Source organism: Malaclemys terrapin, chromosome 1, assembly GCF_027887155.1.
Source record: "Malaclemys terrapin pileata isolate rMalTer1 chromosome 1, rMalTer1.hap1, whole genome shotgun sequence".
Lineage (NCBI taxonomy): Eukaryota > Metazoa > Chordata > Testudines > Emydidae > Malaclemys > Malaclemys terrapin.
In genome coordinates, this window is record NC_071505.1 from 19,650,813 (window position 1) to 19,674,728 (window position 23,916).

The 23,916-nt window shown below is 40.6% G+C and overlaps 1 protein-coding gene across 1 annotated transcript in view; it reads left to right on the forward strand.

The window, feature by feature from the left end:
- PCLO (piccolo presynaptic cytomatrix protein) overlaps positions 1 to 23,916 on the forward strand; it is a 534,443-nt gene that overhangs the window by 52,165 nt on the left and 458,362 nt on the right. The gene's annotated exons all lie outside the window — the stretch shown is intronic.

Here is a 23,916-nt window from a genome sequence, read left to right on the forward strand (position 1 = left end):
CTGCCACACTGAGTAGCACCTTTTTCTGCAAGTGGCCCAATGGGTGTGAATGGGGCCGATCACTAAGTAAGGTGGTATTCATTGTAAGTGTGACAAAACGTGGTCCTATATGAGTAAAGAGTACCAGCATGAGTAAGGGTTCGTAGGATGGTGAGTAATGCTAGACAATTACTCTAAATAATGTTTTTAATGCATTTCTGTATTTCTACATATAACTATTTGGTGCATACACAGCAAACTCTTGAAAATATATCAAGTTAAAATATAGATATTTTATTCACACAGGCATAATTAGGAAAAATATACAATGCCAAAGGATCTTTTGGATGACTGCTTAATATTGTTTTGATTGTCTCTCAAACCTGAACTGCAGTTTAATGTATTTTTGGCTCTTTTTGGAAAGATGTCACAGCATGTTTCATATAAGCAAATGCATTTATTATTAGAAAATGTTAAATTTTAATGTATCTGCCAATATTATGGCAAGGAGAAGAATTTAGACTTTTTTAAGAAATGATTTGGAAGGTTGGCAGCAGGAATGTGCAGTGCTAATGAATACTGTGCTGAGGATACAAAATTGGACGCAGGCCCAGAACTGTTCAAGTTCAGGAGGTCACCCAGATTGCAAGGCATTTTGTTGGAAAAGCGATGGCTGTTTGTTCTTTCTTTCTTTCTTTTTTTATGTTCTGCAAGGTGTTGAGAACCGTTACCTCCCATTGGCTTCAGTGATAGTTGAGGGTGCACAGAACCAAGAGGATAGTTAATAGGATTAGTTGCCATTGATCCTAATTGGAGGTTATGAGCATGCTTAGGGTAGTTCTCTATGAGGAATGGGAAGAGTCAACAAGGTAAATGGGAAAGAAGTTTGTCCCAAAGAAATTGAATGGAGAAATCATCTCTTAGAACAGTGGTGGCGACCTGTGGCCTGCAGGCCGCATGCAGCCTGTCAGGGTAATCCACTGGCGGGGGCCACAAGACAGTTTGTTTACATTGACACGGCTGTCCACAGCTCCTAGTGGCCCCAGTTTGCCATTCCCAGCCAATGGGAGCTGCGGGAAGTGGCAACCAGCATGTCCCTGTGGACCGCGCCGCTTCCTATAGCTCCTGTTGGCTGGGAACGGTGAACCGCAGTCACTGGGAGCTGTGGGCGGTCGTGCCAATGTAAACAAACTGTCTTGCGGCCTGCCAGCGGATTACCCTGATGGGCTGCATGCGGCCCATGGGCCGCAGGTTTCCCACCACTGTCTTAGAACCACAACTAGTGAATACTTCTGTAATGCCTTTGGGTCAGGGTCAAGAATGTGAAGTAAGAATCTATATGCAGATGCATAAGGACCAAAAGGAAAAAAAGCGCTGTAAAAAACTTTGATTGCAACACTTGTCTGTCTTATGCTAGGGTGCCAGAGCTCAGGTTTTTACCTTTCCTGCAGTAGAATTCCACAATTCTCCAACTCTTAGGGTATGTCTACACATGGAGCTGGGGTGTAATTCTCAGTTCAAGGAGACATACCTACACTAGCTCTAATCAAGGTAGCATGTTAAAAATAAAGTGTATAAATATAAAAAATAGAGTGACAGGCTACATGCAAGACTATAGACACATACTTGGGATGGCTTGCGCCGCTTTCTCTACACTCTATTTTTAGCAAGCTAGCTCAATGAGAGATGGTGCAGGTATGTTTCCTCATGCTAGGAATCACACACACCACAGCTCCAACTGTAGCCGTACTTATAGACTGGGCCAGGGCTCAAGTACCCAGTGTATCAACTATTATTACTTGGCTGGCACCTGCAGCTCTTCTCTTTGGAGTCTGTGACCAGTAGCACTCAGTGTCAAAACATCCTTCTTAAGACCAAAATATTATTTGGTTTGCAGCAGGAATGAAGCATAAGAGAGAGATAGAAGGGGGTTTAAAACAACAAACGGTTTACAAGTATGTGTCTCTGACCTAAAAGCTATCCCTAATGTTGACCAAGGCAGGCCTAATTTCATCAGACACCCCAGTAAGTACATGTCTCAGTCTATATTCCCCCAAACAGCTCCTCTGAACAATTACCTCCATCTCTTGAGAGAAAAGTCCGTTTTAAACAGCCAGAGTTACTTTTTTCTTCTCTGTTCCCAGGTTTTGGACCTTCTGGACAGAACTAGTTTTGCAGGTTGGCTGGGGAGGAGGTAAAAATCTTCAAAGCTAATAGTCCGGGCATTGTCCCATAACAATTCTCAATTGTTTCCTGAGGGGTAGCTTATCTTGAGCCATTCTTTTGCTTTCTGCTTGCTTTACCTTAAGGTCCTCTGTTAACATAAAAATATGGTCATACAATAAACATCCCAATAAATCCAGTAAATACAGTATTCATAAATTATTACATAGCAACTCCAATTCTGTCACAGGAACAAAACCAGATATCTGAGGAGAAACACAGGAATTGTCTCCTCTGATCAGTTGTCCATGTGGTCTGGTGTCCCATCTCCAACACTGGTCAGTGCCAGATGCTTCCAAGGAAAGTGCTTCATAACTCATCACAGACAATTATGAAATAGTGTCTCCATAGAGGAAGTTTCTTACTCTGGTTGGCTTATAGCAGGATGGTTTATATCATTTATACATTTTAACCTGTCAAATACAACTATGAATCCTTTAGCTTTTTGGCTGCAACTTAGTCCAAGCCAACTTGAACACTTATAGATAAAGGCTGGGTGGGAAGCTGAGAGGAAGGTATTATGTTTGGTGATGCAAGATCATGAAAGTAAAACAAAATCTAAGTTCACCTCTATGTTGCTTGAGGGCCACACAGAACAATAAACTGTGAATACAGAACTGGTTGAGATCTTATTCAAAGATTTCACAATTAATGAGGTTCCTAAGTAAGAAGCATCATCTTTCAAGATCCGATAATTTCTGCAGTTTTCAGTTGCAGGGCTTAGTGAAGTATTGCAGTTTCTTAGCCATCCTGGATATGAGTCAACAGTGTGCCCTTGTGGCCAAGAAGGCTAACAGCATTTGGGGCTGTATACGTAGGGGCATTGCCAGCAGATCGAGGGATGTGACCATTCCCCTCATCTGGAGTACTGTGTCCAGTTTTGGGCCCCACACTACAAGAAGGATGTGGAAAAATTGGAAAGAGTCCAGCGGAGGGCAACAAAAATGATTAGGGGGCTGGAGCACATGACTTATGAGGAGAGGCTGCGGGAACTGGGATTGTTTAATCTGCAGAAGAGAAGAAGGAGGGGGGATTTGATAGCTGCTTTCAACTACCTGAAAGGGGGTTCCAAAGAGGATGGAGCTAGACTGTTCTCAGTGGTACCAGATGACAGAACAAGTAGTGATGGTCTCAAGTTGCAGTGTGGGAGGTTTAGGTTGGCTATTAGGAAAAACTTTTTCACTAGGAGTGTGGTGAAGCACTGGAATGGCTTACCTAGGGAGGGGGTGGAATCTCCTTTCATAGAGGTTTTTAAGGTCAGGCTTGACAAAGCCCTGGCTGGGATGATTAAGTTGGGAATTGGTCCTGCTCTGAGCAGGGAGCTGGACTAGATGACCTCCTGAGGTCCCTTCTAACTCTGATATTCTATGATTCTTGGAAATCTAACTCTTTTCTGATACCTTTCTCCTAACTTAACGCAAATCAGGTTACATGAAGATGCTGTTAGGTGACTTTGGCATTTAGTTCATCTTCCCAGTCAAGAGGCAAATATCCATTTTAATATGGCAAGTTTAAATGAGACCTTCACAGTAAACCACAGGTGCTGGAATGAGGGGTGCTGACCTCTGGCTTGAAGTGGTTTCCATCATATACAGGGTTTACAGTTTGGTTCAATGGCTCTTACCATCCCCACTATACAAATTGTTCCAGCACCCCTGCAATAAATAGTTTTTGTTAATGACAAAATAAGACAAGTGGATATGCAGCTGAAGCAAAGTGAAGAGTTTTGAAGATTATATTAACTCAAAATTCTCTCAAGCTCTCATTTTTCTTTAAATGCACAATCAACTGGACATTTATTAGATGGCACAAAATTCATTTAGAGAAGAAATGAAAGTAAATTCAGAAAATTCTAGAACAGTTCTTTTTTGAATGTGTTTAATGAAATACATGGAATCATAGAAATGTAGGTCAAAATGATCTCAAGCTGTTATCTAGTCCATCTCACTGTGCAAAGTATACCTAGACTATCCCTGACAGGTCTCTGTCTAATCTGTTCTTAAAAACCTCCAGAAACAGGGATTCCACAATCTCCCTAGGTAACCAGTTCCAGTGCTTAACTATTCTTATGGTTAGAAAGTTTTTCTTAATATCTAACCTAAATCTCCCTTGATGCAAACTAAGCCAATTACTATTTGTCCTACCTTCAGTAGATGTGGAGAAAAACCTTTTACATATTCAAAGTCTGTTATGTCTCCCCTCAGCCTTCTCTTCTCTAGACTAAACATTTCTAGATCTTTCAACCTTTCCTCATAGATCATGTCTTATAAATTTTACACTCCTGTTAATACATAAAAGTCTACAACTGACTAAATTTTTAGCTTTAATAATCACAGCAAACTTTACTTTTGAGATTACATTGATCTCATTCAGTGGCTCTAAAATAAGAGGGGGGTAGGGTCTTTTTTTGTCTGTCTAGCCTATCATGAAAATGACTTATTAGTTGTGGAAATATGCATGTTCATTTACTGGTTGCAGAAAATATAGATTGTCAAATGAGTCCCATCTACAGTGTCAAACTATGTATAGCAAAAAAGCCAGTGTTCTGTTTGTGAATCAAAGAGATTTTGCTCAGACAGGTCATTGAATTGATAAGTGTATGAAGATGTTTCTTTGCTGCTTGCTCTGTCCCAGATCAAGAAAAGTGAAATTACCTGATACTTTGCAATCACAGTTGTCTGTTGAATTGGCGATTGGCAAATCTCCATTTATTTCATCTATAAAAGTCCTTTGAACATTTGTAGCAGATTCTGTTCCACTATCTAGCATAAATGAAGCAGTAAAAACATAGACAAAAACAACGCAAGATGGTGAAGGTGTAGAGAAACCAATTGTGTTAATTGAAGAACATAGCAGGGGCTATTTCAGTACATTTCGTTTAGCTTCCTTCCCTAACAGATGTGTTGAAGGTAATAAGGGTTTTTTTTGCTTGTATTACATCCTGAATCGGTTCATAACAGCACAATATGAAATACATGATATTGTTAATGTAAACAAATGTTTAAAACCACACACTAAATGATAATACAAAGTTCCACAAATTCCATGTTTTTCTGTCAGTGAGTCTTTCTGGGCCCATTATTAAAAGGACAGGAGGATATTGTGCTCAGTGTAATGGGCTGAACCAGGAAATCTGGTTTCAAATTGTGGCTCTGCCAGACTTTTTGTGTGTCTTTGAGCCCAAATCACTTCATTTCTCTGCCTCAGTTTCTCATCTTTACAGTGGGGGTAATAACACTTTTTTCTCATCTCCTTTGTCTGTCTTACCCAATTAGATTGCTGTTAGATAATAGGAACCTCTTGGAAGTACATTAATAAGTGTGAAAAGATATACAAATATGATTTTTCTTATATATCATTTGGTTTTCACAGCTGCACCTATTAATTTAAACCTTTTTTGATAATCTTGGTTGTACAAGTGATGGCGCTTTATATTTTAGATAGCCATAAGAATCCATTTCAGTCCCCCAAGAGCTCAGCAAGCTATTACCACTCTGAGTCAAACTTCCTTGAACATTAATGCAGTTGTCCCTGTAAGCGTTATGAAGATGATTTGTTTTTCTGCATGGAACTACTTGACACTATTATATCTGTCAGATTCGATAAAAATACACACCTCCTCAGCTTTATTGATATGTAGAAATTGTCAAATTTAGCACATCTTCACATCTAGTAGCATCATTGTTTATTTGAGACCATGTTGGTTTACCATGCAAGGAGTTTGTCCTTCAAGCTGGAAGAATCTAGTCAATGTGTTTATCATTACTCCTGACAATACATATTATAGTATTAATAATATCTAATTGAAATTTCTGTCAAATTTTCTGGGGTTGTCTGAGAAATGTATTACTACGCCTTATAGTCGCAAGTGACTATTTATTTGTATCTGTTCTTTCATTATCTTTAACCAAAGCTGACACTGAATAATGGGGAAAATCTCAGGTTTAACTGGACTGGCAAAAAGACTGAGATGTATTCTCTTCTAGTGCTCTAAATGCAAAATGATCCCAATAATTAAGACAGGCAGAGGAGAGACATGATTTTGAATTGTGAATAGATTTTAATGGTCAACTATGACAAATTTGTGAATTAAATATTTCTTAGCTAAAATCAATATTTAGGAAATCAGTGGGGATTTAATCACCACTAACAGAATAAGGATAATTTAATTTAATGTACCTAATTATTAATAACATACAATTACAGCTATGGTGAGGAGGTGCTGTTCTCATCTGGATCAAGTTTAGGCAATGGTTCAGTTTCAATACTTGAATCGGGAGTTAGAAATCAGATTTGCGATATGAATTGGAGATAAGGGTTAGAGGCATTACATCTTGTATACTACTCTCAATGCTGACTCCAGATGGTGGAAGTCTAAAATGGATCAGCTATTCTCATGAGATTTCAGCTGCATCTAGTGGTATTGCAGCTTCCTTATAAAGACCTATATTTTGCTTAGTGCTTAAAAGAGAGCAACTGTAGGGATTCAGAGAGACCACTTCTCTTCTGGAGAGGTCTCCATTAAGAATGACAGGGTAGCTCAGAATCCATGTCCACTCAATTATTTTACCTGCCTGCTGGGACTGCCGTTAACCAGACTGCCAGTTAGTGTAAAATGTGTCCTTTACACACATCAGCTAGCAACTAGATCAAGACACCAGCTGATCTTTTTGCATAGGCAACCAATTGGCTATCTGATGGTGATGTAGAGATGGAAAGCTATATTCCCCATTACGATCCTCTGAGACATTAGTAGAACAAAATAGAATACGTCCTAAATTCTGCTCTCATTTAAATCAGTATAGATCTGGAGTAAGCTTCACTGACTTTAGTGGAGTGATACCTGCTATATGGAGGCATTGAGAATTTATAGAATTTGATTTGATTCTTATCTAAATGACTTCCTCAGAGTTAATAATAATTCATAACATTTAGCATAAGGCAATGGACTGAGACTTAGGAGATCTTGGTTCTACCCCCGGTGCTGTCCCTGACCCACTGTGTGACCTTGAACAAGTCACTTCATCTGTTGTTCCTTTGTGTGCCCTCCTACCCTTTGTCTTGCTTGTTTGCTTTTCAAAGCAGGGGCTGTCTCTTATTTCTGTTTGGACAGTGTCCAACTGTCAGGGCCAGGTCATGGGTGATACAGCCTAAGGGTTAGCATCAGGCACAGGCCGAGGGGCTGGGACCCAGGAGCCAATTACCAGGAATCAAGGTGGGTTGGAATGCCAGGAGGATCAGAATAGAGAGAGAAACCGGAGGGCAGAAACCAGGAGGCAGTTACTAAGAGTCAGGCCGAGTCAGGATACCAGAAGGCAGGAACAGGTAAAACCAGGCAAGCAGTCCGTGAAAGGGCGAAGCCCAGTTGTACAGACAACTTCCTGTTTCTTCCTCTGGCTTAAATAGGAGCTGTGGCCCAATCAGAATCCTTGGAGCACAGGGGAGGGGCTTATGCCCCAAGGGGCTTCATGGACCCCAGCCCCTGTTGTTGTCTGTGAGCTAGTGGGTGGAGGATTGGAGCGTGATGACTCCCAGGTGCTCCACAGACCTGGATTCAAGTCCCTTGGGGTCTGCCACCCACATAATCTCAGTTGGGGCCTCAAGGGGTACATCTACACAGCCCACAGCAGCAAGCCCCCCATCCCTAGTCCAGATGCACTAGCAGGGCTTGCATTAGTGCTCTAAAAACAGCTGTGTATACAGTGCTTTGAAGCTGTAGCTTGGGCTGGATCCTTGGGCTCTGAAGCTCTGTTGACTTGGACTGTGAGGCTCATTGTAGTTGGCTGTGTAGATATAGACTCAGCGTCACTGAAATATAAATGACAACAGACCTTAAGATGGGAATTATTTTTCTCTTAAAAAAAAAAAATCTATCGGTATGATGAATGTTTATTTTCAAGTAATGGGTATACTTTTTTACGTAATGGGGAGTAATTTTTGTCCCTCTCCTTTTACTTGACCATAACATTTCTCTCCCTTTTGGCATTGTCCTGCATATGGAAATACAGAGACGTTTTAATGCCTCAAGAGATTCTGCTCTCTGGCCCAACTAAAAATACAAAACCCCAGAACTCTTGTAAGGAAGCCTGTTCTTGTGAGATTATGCCCAATTTTGCAGGCAAAAGAGATCTATAGGGTTCAGATAAGTGTTTCAACTGTTGTGTGCTTATCCAAATTGAACCTACAGAGCTGTATGTTTGACTGTAGGATGTTTCATTAATACATTCTATGGAGACAAATGCTGCTTGGTGGGCACTTGAAAAAGAGGAGGCCTAGATTCTATTTCTGGCTCAATCACAGGCTTTCTGTGTGACATTGGGCAACTTTTCTGTGCCTTGGCTTCCCATTCTTTAAAATGAAGATAATTATGCTAACTATCTCAGGGAGGTTTTGTGGACTTAATTAAAGCTTGTAAAACACTTTGCATTTCTCAAATGGAAGATGCTACTCAAGTGACAATTATTATTTTATGTATAATACACTTGTTCTGGTGTCCATAGTTCAAAAAAGATATTGAAATATTTGAAAGGGTTCAGAAAAACCATAATAATTCGAGATCTGGAAATCATGCCTTTTATTGAGAGACTTAGAAAGTTCAATATATTTAGTTTTGTCAAGACAAGATTAAGAGGTTCCTTGATCAAGGTTTACAAGTACCTTCATGGGGAAGAGATTTCTGATTATAGACAGCTCTTTAATCTAGTAGGAAAGGCCATAATGATTCCAGTGATTGGAAGATGAAGCTAGACATATTCAAACAAGAAATAAGGTACAAATTTTTAACAGTGGGGATAATTAACAATTGGAACAACTTACCCAAGGTTGGGGTGGATTCTCAATCACTTGAAGGTGAGCTGAGAAGCAGATAAAACAGTATTAACTCTGCAAAATAAAGAGCAGAATTTCTGCAATTAGTCAAAGAACATTTTCAACAGCATGTCCATCACTCGTTCTAGCAGTAAACTAAAAAGCAGTAAAACAATATAGGAAACAGAACTGGAGTATTTTGCAACCAGACAAGGGAGAGAATTTTTTAAAAACTTGTTATTTTCCACGTACTCCTTTTGTAGACTTCACTGGGATTCGAGGGTATCTTTTGCTCACAATATCACAGGACTGAGTAATAAGTGTGGTACTCATAACTGCCAGTATTTAAGATCAGATCAGATGAGTCATTACTAGAAGTGGGCTTGAATTCGCTGGACCTGAGCACCTCAGAATCTTGGAAAAGTTCAGCTATAGATCTGGATCTAAACTTTGTGGCTTGGCATCATTTCTGTTCTTTAGTGGGGGGTGGGTATTTAGGATACTAGACTGAAAAACATGTTCTTTTCTATGATTAACTTGTTACAGAGCTTTCTGTTTTCAGAGATGGTCTATAAATTGTTACATATTGTGTATCCTATGGAAAGAGGTTGTATTTAGGTTTAGCACTTTTTCTTTTAGTTCAATAAATGGAGTATAACTGAATGAAAATATGACTATGCCAGGAACTTATCTTTATTGTGCTTTTATTGCATTAGCCAGCAATAATCAGCTAAAAGTAGGCACCTTCTCCTTTCCACTTGTCTAGTTTAATTTATATTAATAAATGAGGTGAATTGAGGTTTTTGATAATTACATACCCACTTTAAACCTTCTCTCTCTCAGTTCTAATTGCTTTTGGTTGCCAATTTACTTCTCTGAATAGTGAGATTATGCTTTGGGACCAGAAGTCAAAGAAGTGACTTTTCACTGTCAGAAGAAGGCTTTGATGGTAACCTCTTCTTCTAAACAATATAGTGTATATTTGTAAAATCTATACAATATCTTTTAATATAACCAGGGAAAGTAGTGCAACTTTGCTATCCGTGGTTTGTTCTTTGTGTCAAATCTCTTTGTAGAATGTTGCAAATGTTATACATCCTATTTACTGTAAATATAACTTGAGCATTGTTCCGAGGATGTGGCATAGAGATATTTTTTCTCCCATTAATAATCAGTTTACTCTTCCTTTTCACATCTTTCTCAAATGGTGTTTTACAAGGACTATTCTTCCATAAAAATAACAGTTGCATGGACTTTCAATACTTATGAAGAATGCTAGATTAAGCACACTGTAAACTGAACAGGTACAATGGTAATTTCCACTCCATGAACTGCCCTGCTAGTACGCCTTGGCTTCTACCTTGTAGAAGACACCACAAGGAATGAGCACATACTTCAATATACATTCCTATTTATTCCTTGGCTTTTCTGCACTCTCTAAACTACTGTCAGTTGTGATTTTTTGGGGGGTGAGGTAACTATGCACTGAGACTGAGAACACTACACACATTTCACACAGCTCCCAAAGAGCCACTAGTTGGTAATGTCTTTTCAGCTCTACCAATGTGGGCTGGATTTGAATCAGCAATGGAGAAAGGCTTTTTACCCATTGCCTTCCCTCTAAACCAGCCCACCCCCCATAAAGCATATTCTGAGGCATGCACATTACTGTGAACTAGTTGATGAAGACAAGAGAGACCTTCCTCCTAATATCCATCTTGTCTCTTTGCAGTGCACATTGCTTGTGCTTGGGTGGAGCATTGAGGATTTTTACCTTTTGTGATAAAAAAAAATAATTAAAATTTCATCCTGAGGTTTAAAACCTGGCCCCAACCTGGCAGACGCTGAACTTTCAAAACTGACCAGCTTTCTAGACCTGTGGTGCAAATGCAGCATTGATCAGGGAAAAATCCTAAGTGTAAACTCCCCTGAACTCCATGTTATAGACTAAAAGTCTGATTCTCACCTTACTTAACCCAGTGTTACACCAGGGTAACTCCATTATAGATCTTACACCGTGTGAGATCACATTCAAAGGCTGTCAATTCCCCATTTTCAATATATATTATCTTCTTTTACCATAATTTCTAGTGTACTGTTAGTAAAATCACAATTGCATTCAGGAAAACAGAAGGGTTCAGAGGAATTTCACAGATGTTAGAGGCTTCAATTATTTTTTTGGTATGTAATATGCTCCCTAATGGTTTAAATATCTGAAGGAATTTGACCCCTGTATTGCTCCGTGTAAGTAAATGATGATTAAAAACTTGAATGAATTATTGTGCTTAAGCTTTTATTTTGGCAAGCTTCAATTTTTTGCCATCTTCTCAAACCATGTGTAGTTGTTAACACTAACACCTTATAAATAGAGCTTCCCATATTTTTCCCTAGTTTCTTTGCCGCTATTTTAGTCTCTTGTCAAATACTCTCACATCTTTCACACCTCAAAATTTGATAATACGTCAATTCCTTTTCTCACTGAATTTGTCATGCTGTCAATCTCTGTATCCCTATGAACCCATGCCAAGTTGGGCTTTTCTTTTTGGGGGTTTTATTATTTCATACAGCATTTAATGTACTTAGAACTGAAAAGCAGCAAAAGACTTAGGAAACATAATTGTATGGTTGTTTGTATGGTTATTAATAAGTAGCAGATGGGCTAATTCTCCACCTGTTCATTGTAGCATCCAGCTGTTTCAAATGATAATTATAAATTATCAACAGGGGAACAGTCCCAGACATATTCAGAAGTGTAAAGTCCATTAAGGTTTGGACCAAAGAAATAGTCAAGCAAAACCAAAAAGTTTATCCCAGTCATTGCAGGAAGGAAGACAAGACATCAGAATTGTGGTTTAACTATGCTAGCCTGCAACTTTATTAAGTAACACATCTGGGAACTATGTAGCAATGGCTTTCTCCAATGAAGGCCATCCTTCCTAGAGTAATCTGTTCCACCTGGTAGAGGGCTGCCATCCTTCTCTCACCGTTAACCTGGTCCCAGCTCTGCTGCTGAGACCCCACTACTCTCCCTCATCTGAGGGTTAAGAGAATAGGAAAAAGGGGTTTTCTCCTTGCTCTATCAGTCATTGGGAACCCCAATCTCATTTCCTACCTTATTTAGGGGTTGCTTTCTTATGATCTGTTTCTAAATTCTCATATGTCAGGGAACCAGACCCCCTGTACTTGGCATCTGCCACTAGGAGGCACCCATAATTTGCTTGTCTGCCTCCCGCCACTCCTGTTTGATTCCCAGATTGAGTCCTTTGCTAATAGCAACCAGAATCATATCTAATCCCCAGTCAGAGACGTGTACCACCTCTCCCTTGAGGTGGCTCCCCTGCCAAATCCTGTTGTGGCACCTCAAGTCTCATTAGAAAGTTTGGACCAAGGAAACAATCAAACAAAGCCAAAATGCTCTTACATTCCTCATCAACACTTTGTTTTCCTGTTGCAGTATATTATTGTGAAAGGAAGAATGATTGTGTGGTTGTCTTCTTTTGAATGGCAAGAGAGGTGATTAGCAGTGTTCAAATAATCAAGTCCAGATTTATGAGCCAGTGAGTAGCTTTGGAAGTGGCTTGATGTAAGTCTGAGATGCCATCAGCAAAGGATGAAAGCAAGCACTGATTTAATAAGTGGTCCATAGTTGGCAACTGATGTCCAGTCATATTGTGCATTGTCTCTCATCTTCTAGGGATATAAGAGATGACAGCATCTGCCATCTGATATTCTGAAATGGTTTAATGTAGACCATTGTTTCAGGGTAGGGTAAAGGTTGGATATTCTTTTATGGGGTCGGTGGCAAGTGTGTGTTTGGAACATTAGTATTATCATTAGATAATCATAGTACTAGAATTCTTTCCTGTATGCCTCAAGATTGAATGAGGATGCTTTAAGAGCTTTCGCCTGATCTCAAAAAGGCTTGCGAGATTTCAGGAGTGTCTTTGGAAGGTTCTGGATGTCCTCATAAATTGGTAAATTCAGGTTGGCCATGGTTTGATTGTATTCACTAGCAGTGTGTGTGTGTGTATGTCTTTCTCTCTCTCTCGCTCTCTCTCTGAATTTTGGGTCCAGGTATATGTGCCAGAGTGGGCAACCATTGAAGGGGTGTTAATTTTAATGTTCCAGTTATGATTCTCATGACAGCATTAAGCTGAACATCCAGATATTTGGTCAGTGAGCTTCCCACTCAGACTGGTGCACAATATTCAGCATTGAGTATACCAGTACTAGCCTTGGTGTTTGAAGCATATGTGCATGGGCACCCCATGTTGTGTCTGTAAGTTTTCCGATTGGACTAGTTTTTGCTTGTATCTTTTCATGTGTTTTCCAGATGAGCCTTAAAAGTCAAGTTTTTGTCCAAGGTTACACCCAAGTACTTCAGATTGGTCTTATTTTGGACCTGTTGCCTACAGAAGGTGACATTGGGTGGTTTCTTGGTGGCTTTGTTGTTTACTTGAAAGGCTATTACCAAGGGTTTTGAGGCATTATAGCAGAGCTTCTAGTATTGAAAGTATTCTGCCATTATCTTGAGGTTGAGGTGGAGAGGTTGTCATTGATAGTGGCGAGGTCTTTGCCTGGTACCTCAAGTGATGTCAGCACAAATGAACTTACATGAACTAATGTATCAGGTAAGTCACTAATGTAAGTGTTAAATAGTGAAAGAGCCAGCACGAGTCCTTGAGGATGCATGCTTTGCTGATCTGCCCATTCAAAAGGAAATGGTCTCTACAGTTACTCAACATTGTTGCCAGGAGTTGCATAGTGCAACGGCATTTGATGACCCCAGATGCCCATATCACCATAGCATGCCGTAGGTGATGGATAAATCTATCAACACTGTTCCAGTTTTTAGATTCCACTGGAAGACAGCCTCAGTGTGACTAATAATGGCAAGATCCTGGTTGTAGCAACTCCATCCTGATCTGAAACCAGCCTGTTCCTTTGGCAGGATGGCCTCATAGATGGGATGAGATGGACCAGTAAGACCCTCTCCATTAACTTGCAAATTGTGGACAGGAGTGCTATTGGGTGATGGCTGGTGGCATCATTTGTTGGTTTCCCATGTTTGAGGAGGGTAATGACTACAGCCTTAAACTAGCTTTTTGGGATCGTTCCCTTGAATGTAAGGCAGGGAATCGGTCTGTGAACCATGCTTGTCCATTTGGTCCCAAATTCTTAAGGAATTTGGGGTAAATGTGGTCCTTGCCATGTCTAATGGTCATGAGGGCCTTGTTTATTTCTTCTTTAATATATGGGAATGATAGCAGTGAGGTGGCAGGGCTTGGTGGGACATTTAAAAAGAGCTGTTTCTGAACCTTCTATCTAGTCAGCTTTTCAATTTTCATCTTCAAATTATGGAGAAAGTGTGAAACAACAGCACTGGCCATCACTTTTGGTTAGTGGTGTTTTACTAGGTCAGCAGCTTCAAGCTTATGGAGTGCCAGGCTTTCTGACTGGAATGAGTGAACTCAAGTCCACTGTCTAGTTCCATCTCTTAGATGGGAATTATTCAGTGACTCTAGTTTTTTTTCTGTGTCTGGATCACTTCTCTGTCATACTATTTGAAAAGTGCTTCCGTCTCTGACTGCCAGCAAGGAGTACAGATCTTGCAGTAGCAATGCAGAATGTGATTTGTGATGTCTTTGAGAAGGTGAACAAAGCAGTTGTAGTTTTGTTGGATTGATTTAATATGGTGTATCCTGCCTTCAACTTCTGCAGTATATGCAACCAAGTTTACGTAGACGAAACTCCAGTGTAGGTGGTTATGGCATGGGAATCGAAACTCAGAGATCTGGGTTCTACCAGACTTTGGAGTGACCTTGGACAAACTTTCTACATGCTCTGTCTCAGTTTTCCCATCTGTAAATTTGGTATAATAATCTCACTATTGCGAGATTGATACCGATATGGTGCTTGGAGATACATAGTTGGAAGGCACTATATAAGCTAAACATATCTTCCAAAAGAAGATATTCACATAGCTGAAGTTTTATATTTTGCACTCTTTGAAGTGTATGGGGCCTCATTTTCAGATGTTTTGGCCACTTGCAGCTTCCATTGACTTAATTGGAATTGTGGGTATTCCGCAGCTCTGCAAATCAAATTAATAAAATGTGCTTAAGTGGTCCCTATTTAAATAGGGTGACCGGATGTCCCAATTTTATAGGGACAGTCCCGATTTTGGGGTCTTTTTCTTATATAGGCTCCTATTACTCCCCACCCTGTCCCAATTTTTCACATTTGCTGTCTGGTCACCCTACTATTAAAATGTCATATTCACCAATTTATTCCATGACAAGACACTAGAAAATAATCTCAATGTCTCAGATACCATTGTGCTGTAACTCTCGGTAAAGGCTGACTTTTGGATGAGGATTTGTTCTTTACATGCATTAATGAATTATAGTTCACCACTTTGTGAGGTAGAGAAGTGGTATTATATCAATTTTATATTCATACTTCATGATTATAATCTTATGCCAGGGACATGTCTCTTACTTGTCTGTAAAACACCATGCATGTAGTATTATGTTAATAATTTTACAGATGCATAAATTGTGGTTAGTAATTGACTCAGCATCTGAAATGCGAGAAGAAACATCCCTTCCCTCTGTATAGTGTAATGGAAATGTATTTTAGTCTTGTGAAACTAATTTTTTCAATTAACTCAAGAGGGTGTGTCAAGTTAACTGCAGCTTTCTTGTATTCTGTTTTTGTGTGGCTCTAAAGTCAGGTTGTAGGTATTTCATCAGGTTTATCCCATCATAATAGAAAATAATCTGCCTTATTTTTCCTCAGGCAGTGCATTGCAGGAGAAAGCTTTCTATTAGATATGGTAATCCCTGATTAAACAGAGATCTGTATTACAGCAACTGTTCAAAATTCAGGTATTGTGTGAGTCACAGTGACTTCCCAGCGATCATAGATATGCATTTCTCAGGAAGTCATCCTCTGCCTGAGTTAACTTCAGCAAATGTGTAATGCCATCCAGATTGATTTCTGAGGTTGATATAGAAATTGTCACATGGATCTGGGTGGTGGGGAGAGGGGAAGTTCTCCATTTAAAATTGTTAAAAGATATATTTTTAGAATGGGCTAAAAAGACTGTGGAAAGAAAGTCTGGAGGCATCGTATTCTGCTGCATCTATGGAGTGTTTGAGATGGACAAGGCTGTGGCTGATAAAATGCAAAGAAAAGACCTTGTCAGTTTAATACAAATGAGACCAATAGGGACAAAATAGGGAGCTAACCAAGCTAAACAGGAAAACAGATATAAAACTTTGCAGGTAGCATGTTTCAGTAACACAGACAATATTGTCTGGGGTTTTATTTATTGATTTTTGTGGTGTCAGAGTGTAACGCTGACAGACCCTGGTCGTTGGCGGGCGGGATCGAACCTGGGGCCTCGTGCATGAGCTAAAAGCCCACCTGGCTGTTAACTAAGGCTGTAGAGCAGACTTGTTTTATCTCTCTCTCTGAGTGGTCTCGGTGCCACTAGATGGGATGGAACACCACACCCAGCAGGTGCATGGTTTACAAGAGCACATCTCCAATATAGTGTAAATTAGTTATCTGAAAGTATTGGGACAGATCTGGCAAAGTGACTTCAATTTTTATCAAAGTCAATGGGAATTCATAGTGTTCAGCATCTCAAAAGTGGGGTTAAAGAACTGTTAGGGTTTGCTCCTGTAATGTGATGAGAATCTCCTGCAAATTACTGAATATCTTACCTGCAGTTGGAGTTTAGGGGGCCCATCACCTCACCGCACCAAGAGTACTCTTCTCACTCTACACTCCTGACCCCAAAACCACTCTCCAACTTTCTTCCAGGGTCATGTTTTCAGTTGTCCTTCCCTCTCTGACACTCTGTCTCTCTTCCTCACCCCCAACCCTGTCTTTCTTGTCTCTTCTCAGTTTCTAAGTTCTGCCTCCGCCCCCCATTCTCCCCCAAACACACACATATACCCAAAACAATACTCAGCAAAAGTGCTTGGGTGGGTTCACACACTCCATTTGTCTTAGGTGGGACTTATGTTTAGTTATGTTAATTGAAGCGTGAGTTACACCTGTCAGTCTCAATCACATAACAAGGTTTCACCCAGCTCATAACAGTACTATGGTCATTGTTAGTGTGGGCCTAGCTCTAATAGCACTTAATAACTAGCTGCCTCTACTTTTTGCACCACAACCAAAAATGTATCTTTGTAATGTAATTGCAATGAAATTAAGATGCCAGCAGCTCAAAGCTGTCTGCTGTAGCATGTTATCTTACTCCCTGGGAGACAGCACTAGACAGTCAACCATTAATTCAAAACAATGATGTTTGATGGTTGTACTCTAATTTTCTTGTTTCTTTGACTGTCCCTTGGCTCTCTTGTTCTGCTTCGTTTAGAGGACTCTAATTAGAATGGTTTCCTCCGGTGCATTTTCTCAGAGGAATGTCAGAAGTATTATTTGAGCACATATTTTTGCTTTAAGAGTCTATGGATCTGCAAGCATGTTTGTGCTTTTTTCCCTTCAATATATTGCTCAATTTTAATTGTTAACAAATTGAGGTGTACAGGCCTATACCCAAAGTGGCTGTATGCACATACATTTACAGATTAAATTTACCATACACTTGTCTTGGTTGCTTTGGCTTGAATCCCACAGTAAGATGAGCACTAAGATGCATACATGCAAGGTCTGTCACTCCAACTAGGGGTGGACCTACAAGGTGGTGAGTGTCCTCAGCTCCCACTGAAGTCCATGTTGAAGGTACTCTGTGCTTCAGCAGTCGGGCAGATTGGGCCCCGAAATAGCATGGGTTTTCTTTACACAGGTATATTATACAACAAAATAACAAGCAACTGGGAATTATGGGGCTGTTTTTCAAAGATGGTTAACCATGTGTGCAAAGCTAACTGGGTTATCACCTTGCATTTTTCCACTTCAACTCATACTGCTCTCTCTTTTTGCCGCAGTCTTCCCCTTCTGCTGTTTCTTTCCCATTTCTCCTCTAGTCTTGCTGCCTTCTCCCCTTTCATCCTCTTACAGATGGCTAGATGCCTCTGTGGTTCTCTGACTGCTGCAACGGATTTCTATCCTACTCTGGAGGCTTCTCCTGAGTTACTAAGCATTGTAGTCAATTCTCATTCTGGATGCTTTTTTGCTGTTATGTGGGGAAGCAGTGTCTAGCTATTGTCCAGTTCTTTCTCATAGCAATTTACAGACTATACTGTTATAAATCACGAAGATTAGGTCATGGAGCATGGAGTGCTGGATATTGTAAGAGAGTGTGTTGTTTGCTTTGGTGATTTACTCATTAGTATTGTCTCCTCATTGATTAACATTTAGTTTTTGCAGGGTATATGAAAGTGCCTTCACAGTTTTTTATGTTGTTTTCACCTCTTCATTATCTTACATGCCCTGGTACAGTCCAGGCTGCAAATGTCAGTTTTATTTCTGAGCTCCAGTTGAAACTTATTTGCCTGGTTTTATTCTTCAATGGTGTGGATATCAACCCAGCTCTAGAAATAGCATTTTCTTGCTAACTTCTTGCTAACCAGATTTTTCTTACACTCAGGGTTGGGTGAACTGTGGGTCAGTGACAACATATGGGCTGTCTCCTTTGCAAACCTACCTTCTGACCAATATAGGGTTACCATATTTCAGCAAGCAAAAAAGAGGACGGGAGGAGCCCCGCCCTAGCCCCGCCCCTGCCCGTCCCACTTCCCGCCCCCCCAGAACCCCCAACCCTCCCCCCGTTCCTTGTCCCCTGACTGCCCCCTCCTGGGACCCCTGCCCCTAACTGCCCCCCAGGACTCCACCCCCTATCTAAGCCTCCCTGCCTCTTGTCCCCTGACTGCCCCAACCCTTATCCACACCCCCACCCCCAGACAGACCCCTGGGACTCCCACGCCCCATCCAACCACTCCCCACCCCCTGACAGCCCCCCCCCCAGAATTCCCAACCCATCTAAACCCCTCTGCTCCCTGTCCCCTGACTGCTCCGATCCCTCTCCCCACTCCTGCCCCCTGACAGCTCCCCCCCAGAACTCCCAGCCCCCTACCCCCCCGCTCCTTGTCCCCTGACTGCCCCCTCCTGGGACCCCTGCTCCTAACTGCCCTCCAGAACCCCACCCCCTACCTAAGACTCCCTGTTCCTTGTCCCCTAACTGCCCCCTCCTAAGACCCCCCCCAACTGCCCCCCAGGACCCTACCCCCTACCTGTACCCTGACTGCCCAAAACTTTCTCCACTCCCCTCCAAAAAGCCCCCCCCCGAACTCCCGACCCCCCCGCCCGTTTCTTGACTGCCCCCTCCAGAACCTTCCTGCCCCCTGGCCCCCTTACCCTGCTGCTCAGAACAGGGTGTTGGGCTCTGTGCGAGCTGGACACGTGGCTGCGCTCCCCAGCACAACACACAACCCGGTCCCTGGCCCTGCACAGTGCTGCCGGACCGGGACACTGGGCTGCAGGGGAGGAGGAGCTGCCGGCTCAGAATGCAGGGAGGGAGGGAAGGAGGGGGGGGGAAGGAGGAGCTCCTCTACAGCTGCTCCGGAGTCCAGCCCGTGACTTTCCTGCAGCCCTCCCAGCTGCTCGCTCTGCTCTGCCGGGGAGGGGGGAAATCCCGGACATTTTGAGTGATTTACAAATTCCCCCCGGACACTATTTTTAGCACAAAAAGGAGGACATGTCCGGGTAAATCCGGACGAATGGTAACCCTAGACCAATACACACTTTCCTTCTGTCAATAGTTAATATGTCTTGCATCAGAGAAGGAAGCACTATAGTAAGTGAAGATGCAGTACTTCCTCTTCCCTTGTTAGCATGATATCTAGCTTGGTCTCTTGTAACAGATAAGGTAGTATCAATAAGGTGAAGATGTGGATGAAGGGCCTGAGAGAGGGGAATGACAATGCAAATGATAGGACTAGAATCAATGGAAAGGGAAGGGAAGCAGTAGGGAGGGAGAAAGAAGAAAGGATGAAAGATAATAGGACAGGAAAGAAAAAAATATGGCAAGTGTGATGTTGTCTGATTAAAGTATAACCGTGCAAATCATTATTGCTACCACTGTTGTATAATTGCAATGAATCTTCTACAAATGGCCAGAAAAGGGTTAAACAGCTTGCAGGCTGAATGACCCAAAACCAACCTTTAAAGTCATGTTAGAAAGTATGGGAATGGTAATGAGGGCCATTCAATGCTAGATAAGCTAAAACTTTGAAATGCAAACCTATGTTGTTAAGTTAGAAGTGATGCTACTTGTATATGTATATTCATAAATGTTAGCCATGTAAACAGACAGTTCCTGTCGGTCACTATAGCTAGTAATTCAGAGACAAAAGGGAACACTTAAATGAATCTTGGGTGAAATAATGTCATTATCTATATGTCTCTTTGAAGTTTGTGATAGACTGCCTAATGGATAAATTGCCCTATATTAATTTGTGTAACTAATTACCGACGGTGCTTAGAAAGCAGAAGGTTACTTCAAAAGCCTATTGTTAACGCAGGTCTGTGTCTTCAAGTGGCTGCTAGAACACTGTGTATAAGAACCTTGGGTCAGATCTGCTTAAGCTTCATCAGGGGAAGTTTGAGCCACAAGACTGAGATCCCAGTTAAGCTGGAACACCCTGAATTTGATGTTGGACATTGGACTATAACCTAGGGACTAAATTCTAAAAGAACTCTTTGCAACTAGAAAGCTCACCGTTTCTGCTATGAGTCTGAGCCTCAAGAATTGAACTCGTGTCTATATGCATATTAAACTTTTCACCATACTCACTCTCTTTTCTTTTTTAACAAATTTTAGTTTAGTTAATAAGAACTGGCTGTAATCATGTACTTGCGTAAGATCTGGAATATTCATTAACTGGGAGGTAATGTGTCCAGTCCTTTGGGATTGGTAGAACCTTTTTAATATGATGAAATAAGATTTTCAGAAATCCTCATCATACCTGACTTGGGTGCCTACGTGAAGGCCTGCGGCTGGTTTACTTTAAGGGATCTGTGTTGCTGACTTCTGAGTAACCAGTGAGGTCTAACAGAAGCTGTTTTGTGCTGGCTTTGTAAATCTAAGTATTGGAATATCCACCAGCTTTGGGGATTGCCTGCTTCATTCTTTGCAAAAAGAACAGGAGTACTTGTAGCACCTTAAAGACTAACACATTTATTTGAACATAAGCTTTCGTGGGCTACAGCCCACTTCATCGGATGCATATGCTTATGCTCCAATAAATTTGTTAGTCTCTAAGGTGTCACAAGTACTCCTGTTCTTTTTGTGGATACAGACTAACACGGCTGCTACTCTGAAACCTGTCATTCTTTGCAGTTCACCCTAATTGAGTGACGTCAGCTGGCTCCCCTGTGACCCCAGTCACAGTAGGCATAATAGGAGAGAGTTTGGAGAAAACCAGAGGAATATAGAAATTAAAATTCTGCCTCAGCCCAATGGTGAATCTAGTCCCATATTCCTTCTCCGACCGTGGCCAATCCCATTTGCTTTAGAGGAAGGTTGAGAAATTCTGCAGCGGGCAAGTATGGAATCACCTGGACAAGGGAGATGATTCTTCCTAATCCCTGTAATTAGTAGAGGGTGTGTGCCTGATGCATAAGGATTTATACCCCCATATTTTATTTTACTTTCTTCCATTCCATCCAGTCCAACTTAAATGTTTTCATATCCATGCAGGTTCTGAGCCTTTTTGCAAATTTCATTATACCATTTTCTAGACCATGTTTTCTACACGCTTTTGTTTTAATTGATTCATTCAGCACATGGATGAGAGGGGGTTCAATGGGCTACAGTTGCACTGAGGTCCCTTTCCTGAGTGCCTAAAATTATTTTAGAACCCAGCAGTATGTAGTCCTTCTAGACTGTATTATCTTGTTAGCTATGATTTTCATCTATTTGTGTTCTCCAGTCACTTACTTTTGATAGGCCCCTCTGAGATTCCTTGCAGTCTTTTCTTGACTTGACTTCAAAAGAAGAAGTTAGAGGTGTTTTAGTGTCATATACAGAAGCACCTGAACCCCTATGAACTTCTATTCTCTGTAGATGATCTTGAATAAAATGAAGGCATTAGTGGGCAAACACATTACCACAGAATATTAGTCTTTGAAAACTAGCAGGTGTTTTCTATTAAACTCCTTCGCAATGGAGCGATGCATTTTTTAAAAAAATAATTACAATCCAGAAAACACATTCTCTGGCAGATTATAGCAATTTTAAACAGATAAATTTTGGGCCTGTCTGCTACTTGTGCTTAACATTTATGACTTGACATTTAGTAACATAATTTTGGCATTTCGAAATTGAGCGATATATTCAACTATCAACTGTGGATGATTGATTATTGAGCAGTGTAACATCTATCAGTTAAAAGAAGGACAGAGTACTTGTGATTATACTGTAGGGAACAATTTTTATTGTCAGGAAGATAGCCAAGATGTCATAATGGCATTTTTTTCCCTTTCCTGATTTCTAGGAGTCTGTGAACCATACAATGGAATGTAGAGGTTTTCCCATGGACTACCTAAATGGAAACATATTTTACAACCACTCATTTGAAGGATTCTTCAGATATATCAGTAGTTGTGCTAACGTAATATATTATGGAAGGGAAATGACATATACTGAGCCAATGTTTAGATTGCAGTGCCTAAAGTTTTATACACTTAAGGAATGTAATAGTTCGGTAAAGCACAGAAATCATGACTACATAGTAAGCATAGACTTGGATATAATATGCCATTAGGGCTCTTTTTAAAAGCTTTTTGACTTTCCAGTACTTTATTATGCCATGACTGGCTTTTTTTAAATGTGTAAATCTCCTATTGGAACTTCTTCCTAATCTTTGATCTTTTTATAATATTTTACTTTAGAGATACAAGCTTTACATTTGATACTGAATAGAGTTATTTTTATCATTGTCTATTGAGATATGTGGTATTAGATAACAAGTGATATTCCATTTAAGAGCAGTATAATATTTCAAAACTTTAAAAGTCTGGCATTTTCCCATATGATGTTGATAGAGGAGACCATGGTTCTATTGGCTATCACTGTATATTGATACTATTGTTCAACCTACTTACTGTAACTGTTACTCAATTCTCTTATATTTACGTGTGAAATGTGGTAGAGATCATTTAACATGTCGATGTGAACTGATTTCAGATGCATGGAATGTAGCTCCGTCCAAATTCCAGTTCCACAGAGGACCAACTGAAATCTGTTATACATGTTTGGATTTGTAATTTCAGAATTTTAATGGCTTATACTGCTTGCCATTAAGCTCTAGTGACAGTTACCACACAGTGCTGTCTCAGATACTGCAGTTAATTTTCTAAACTTATTTCTTATGCTGCATGGTAATGATGGGTCTGATGACTTTTTAATGGCCACTGCAGTATTTTAACAATGAAAATAAATTTACATTCCTCAGTGGTTTGATACATACATATACACACTCACTGGAAAAAAATTAGTCACCCATTTTTTTGGGGACAAATAGTTGAATGTAGGTTGAAGAGCTAATAGAAAGCATTGGAAGATTACTGACCAGGTTAACAGGACACTCAAAGCACTGAAGCACAGAGTACCTTCAACATGGACTTCAGTAGGAACTGAGGACATTCAAAATTAGGATGCAACTGTTAATTGCTCCTTGCTCCCCTACCCCCATATCTTACTCTGGCGCTTTGATTTGTGACAATACTTACTACTTAATTGAAATTTGCAAAATTTGCTGTGATACCCATCAGGTGATAGCAGCTTAGCACAAATCTTAAAACTTCCATCAGCAGCTCTGCAGGGCAGGCCATCATGTGGTCCATTCAGACAAATACTGGTACTTAGTTATTTTTATCAGTTTATATTACACTAGCACCTAGCCTATCCAAACAAGGTTGGGTCTC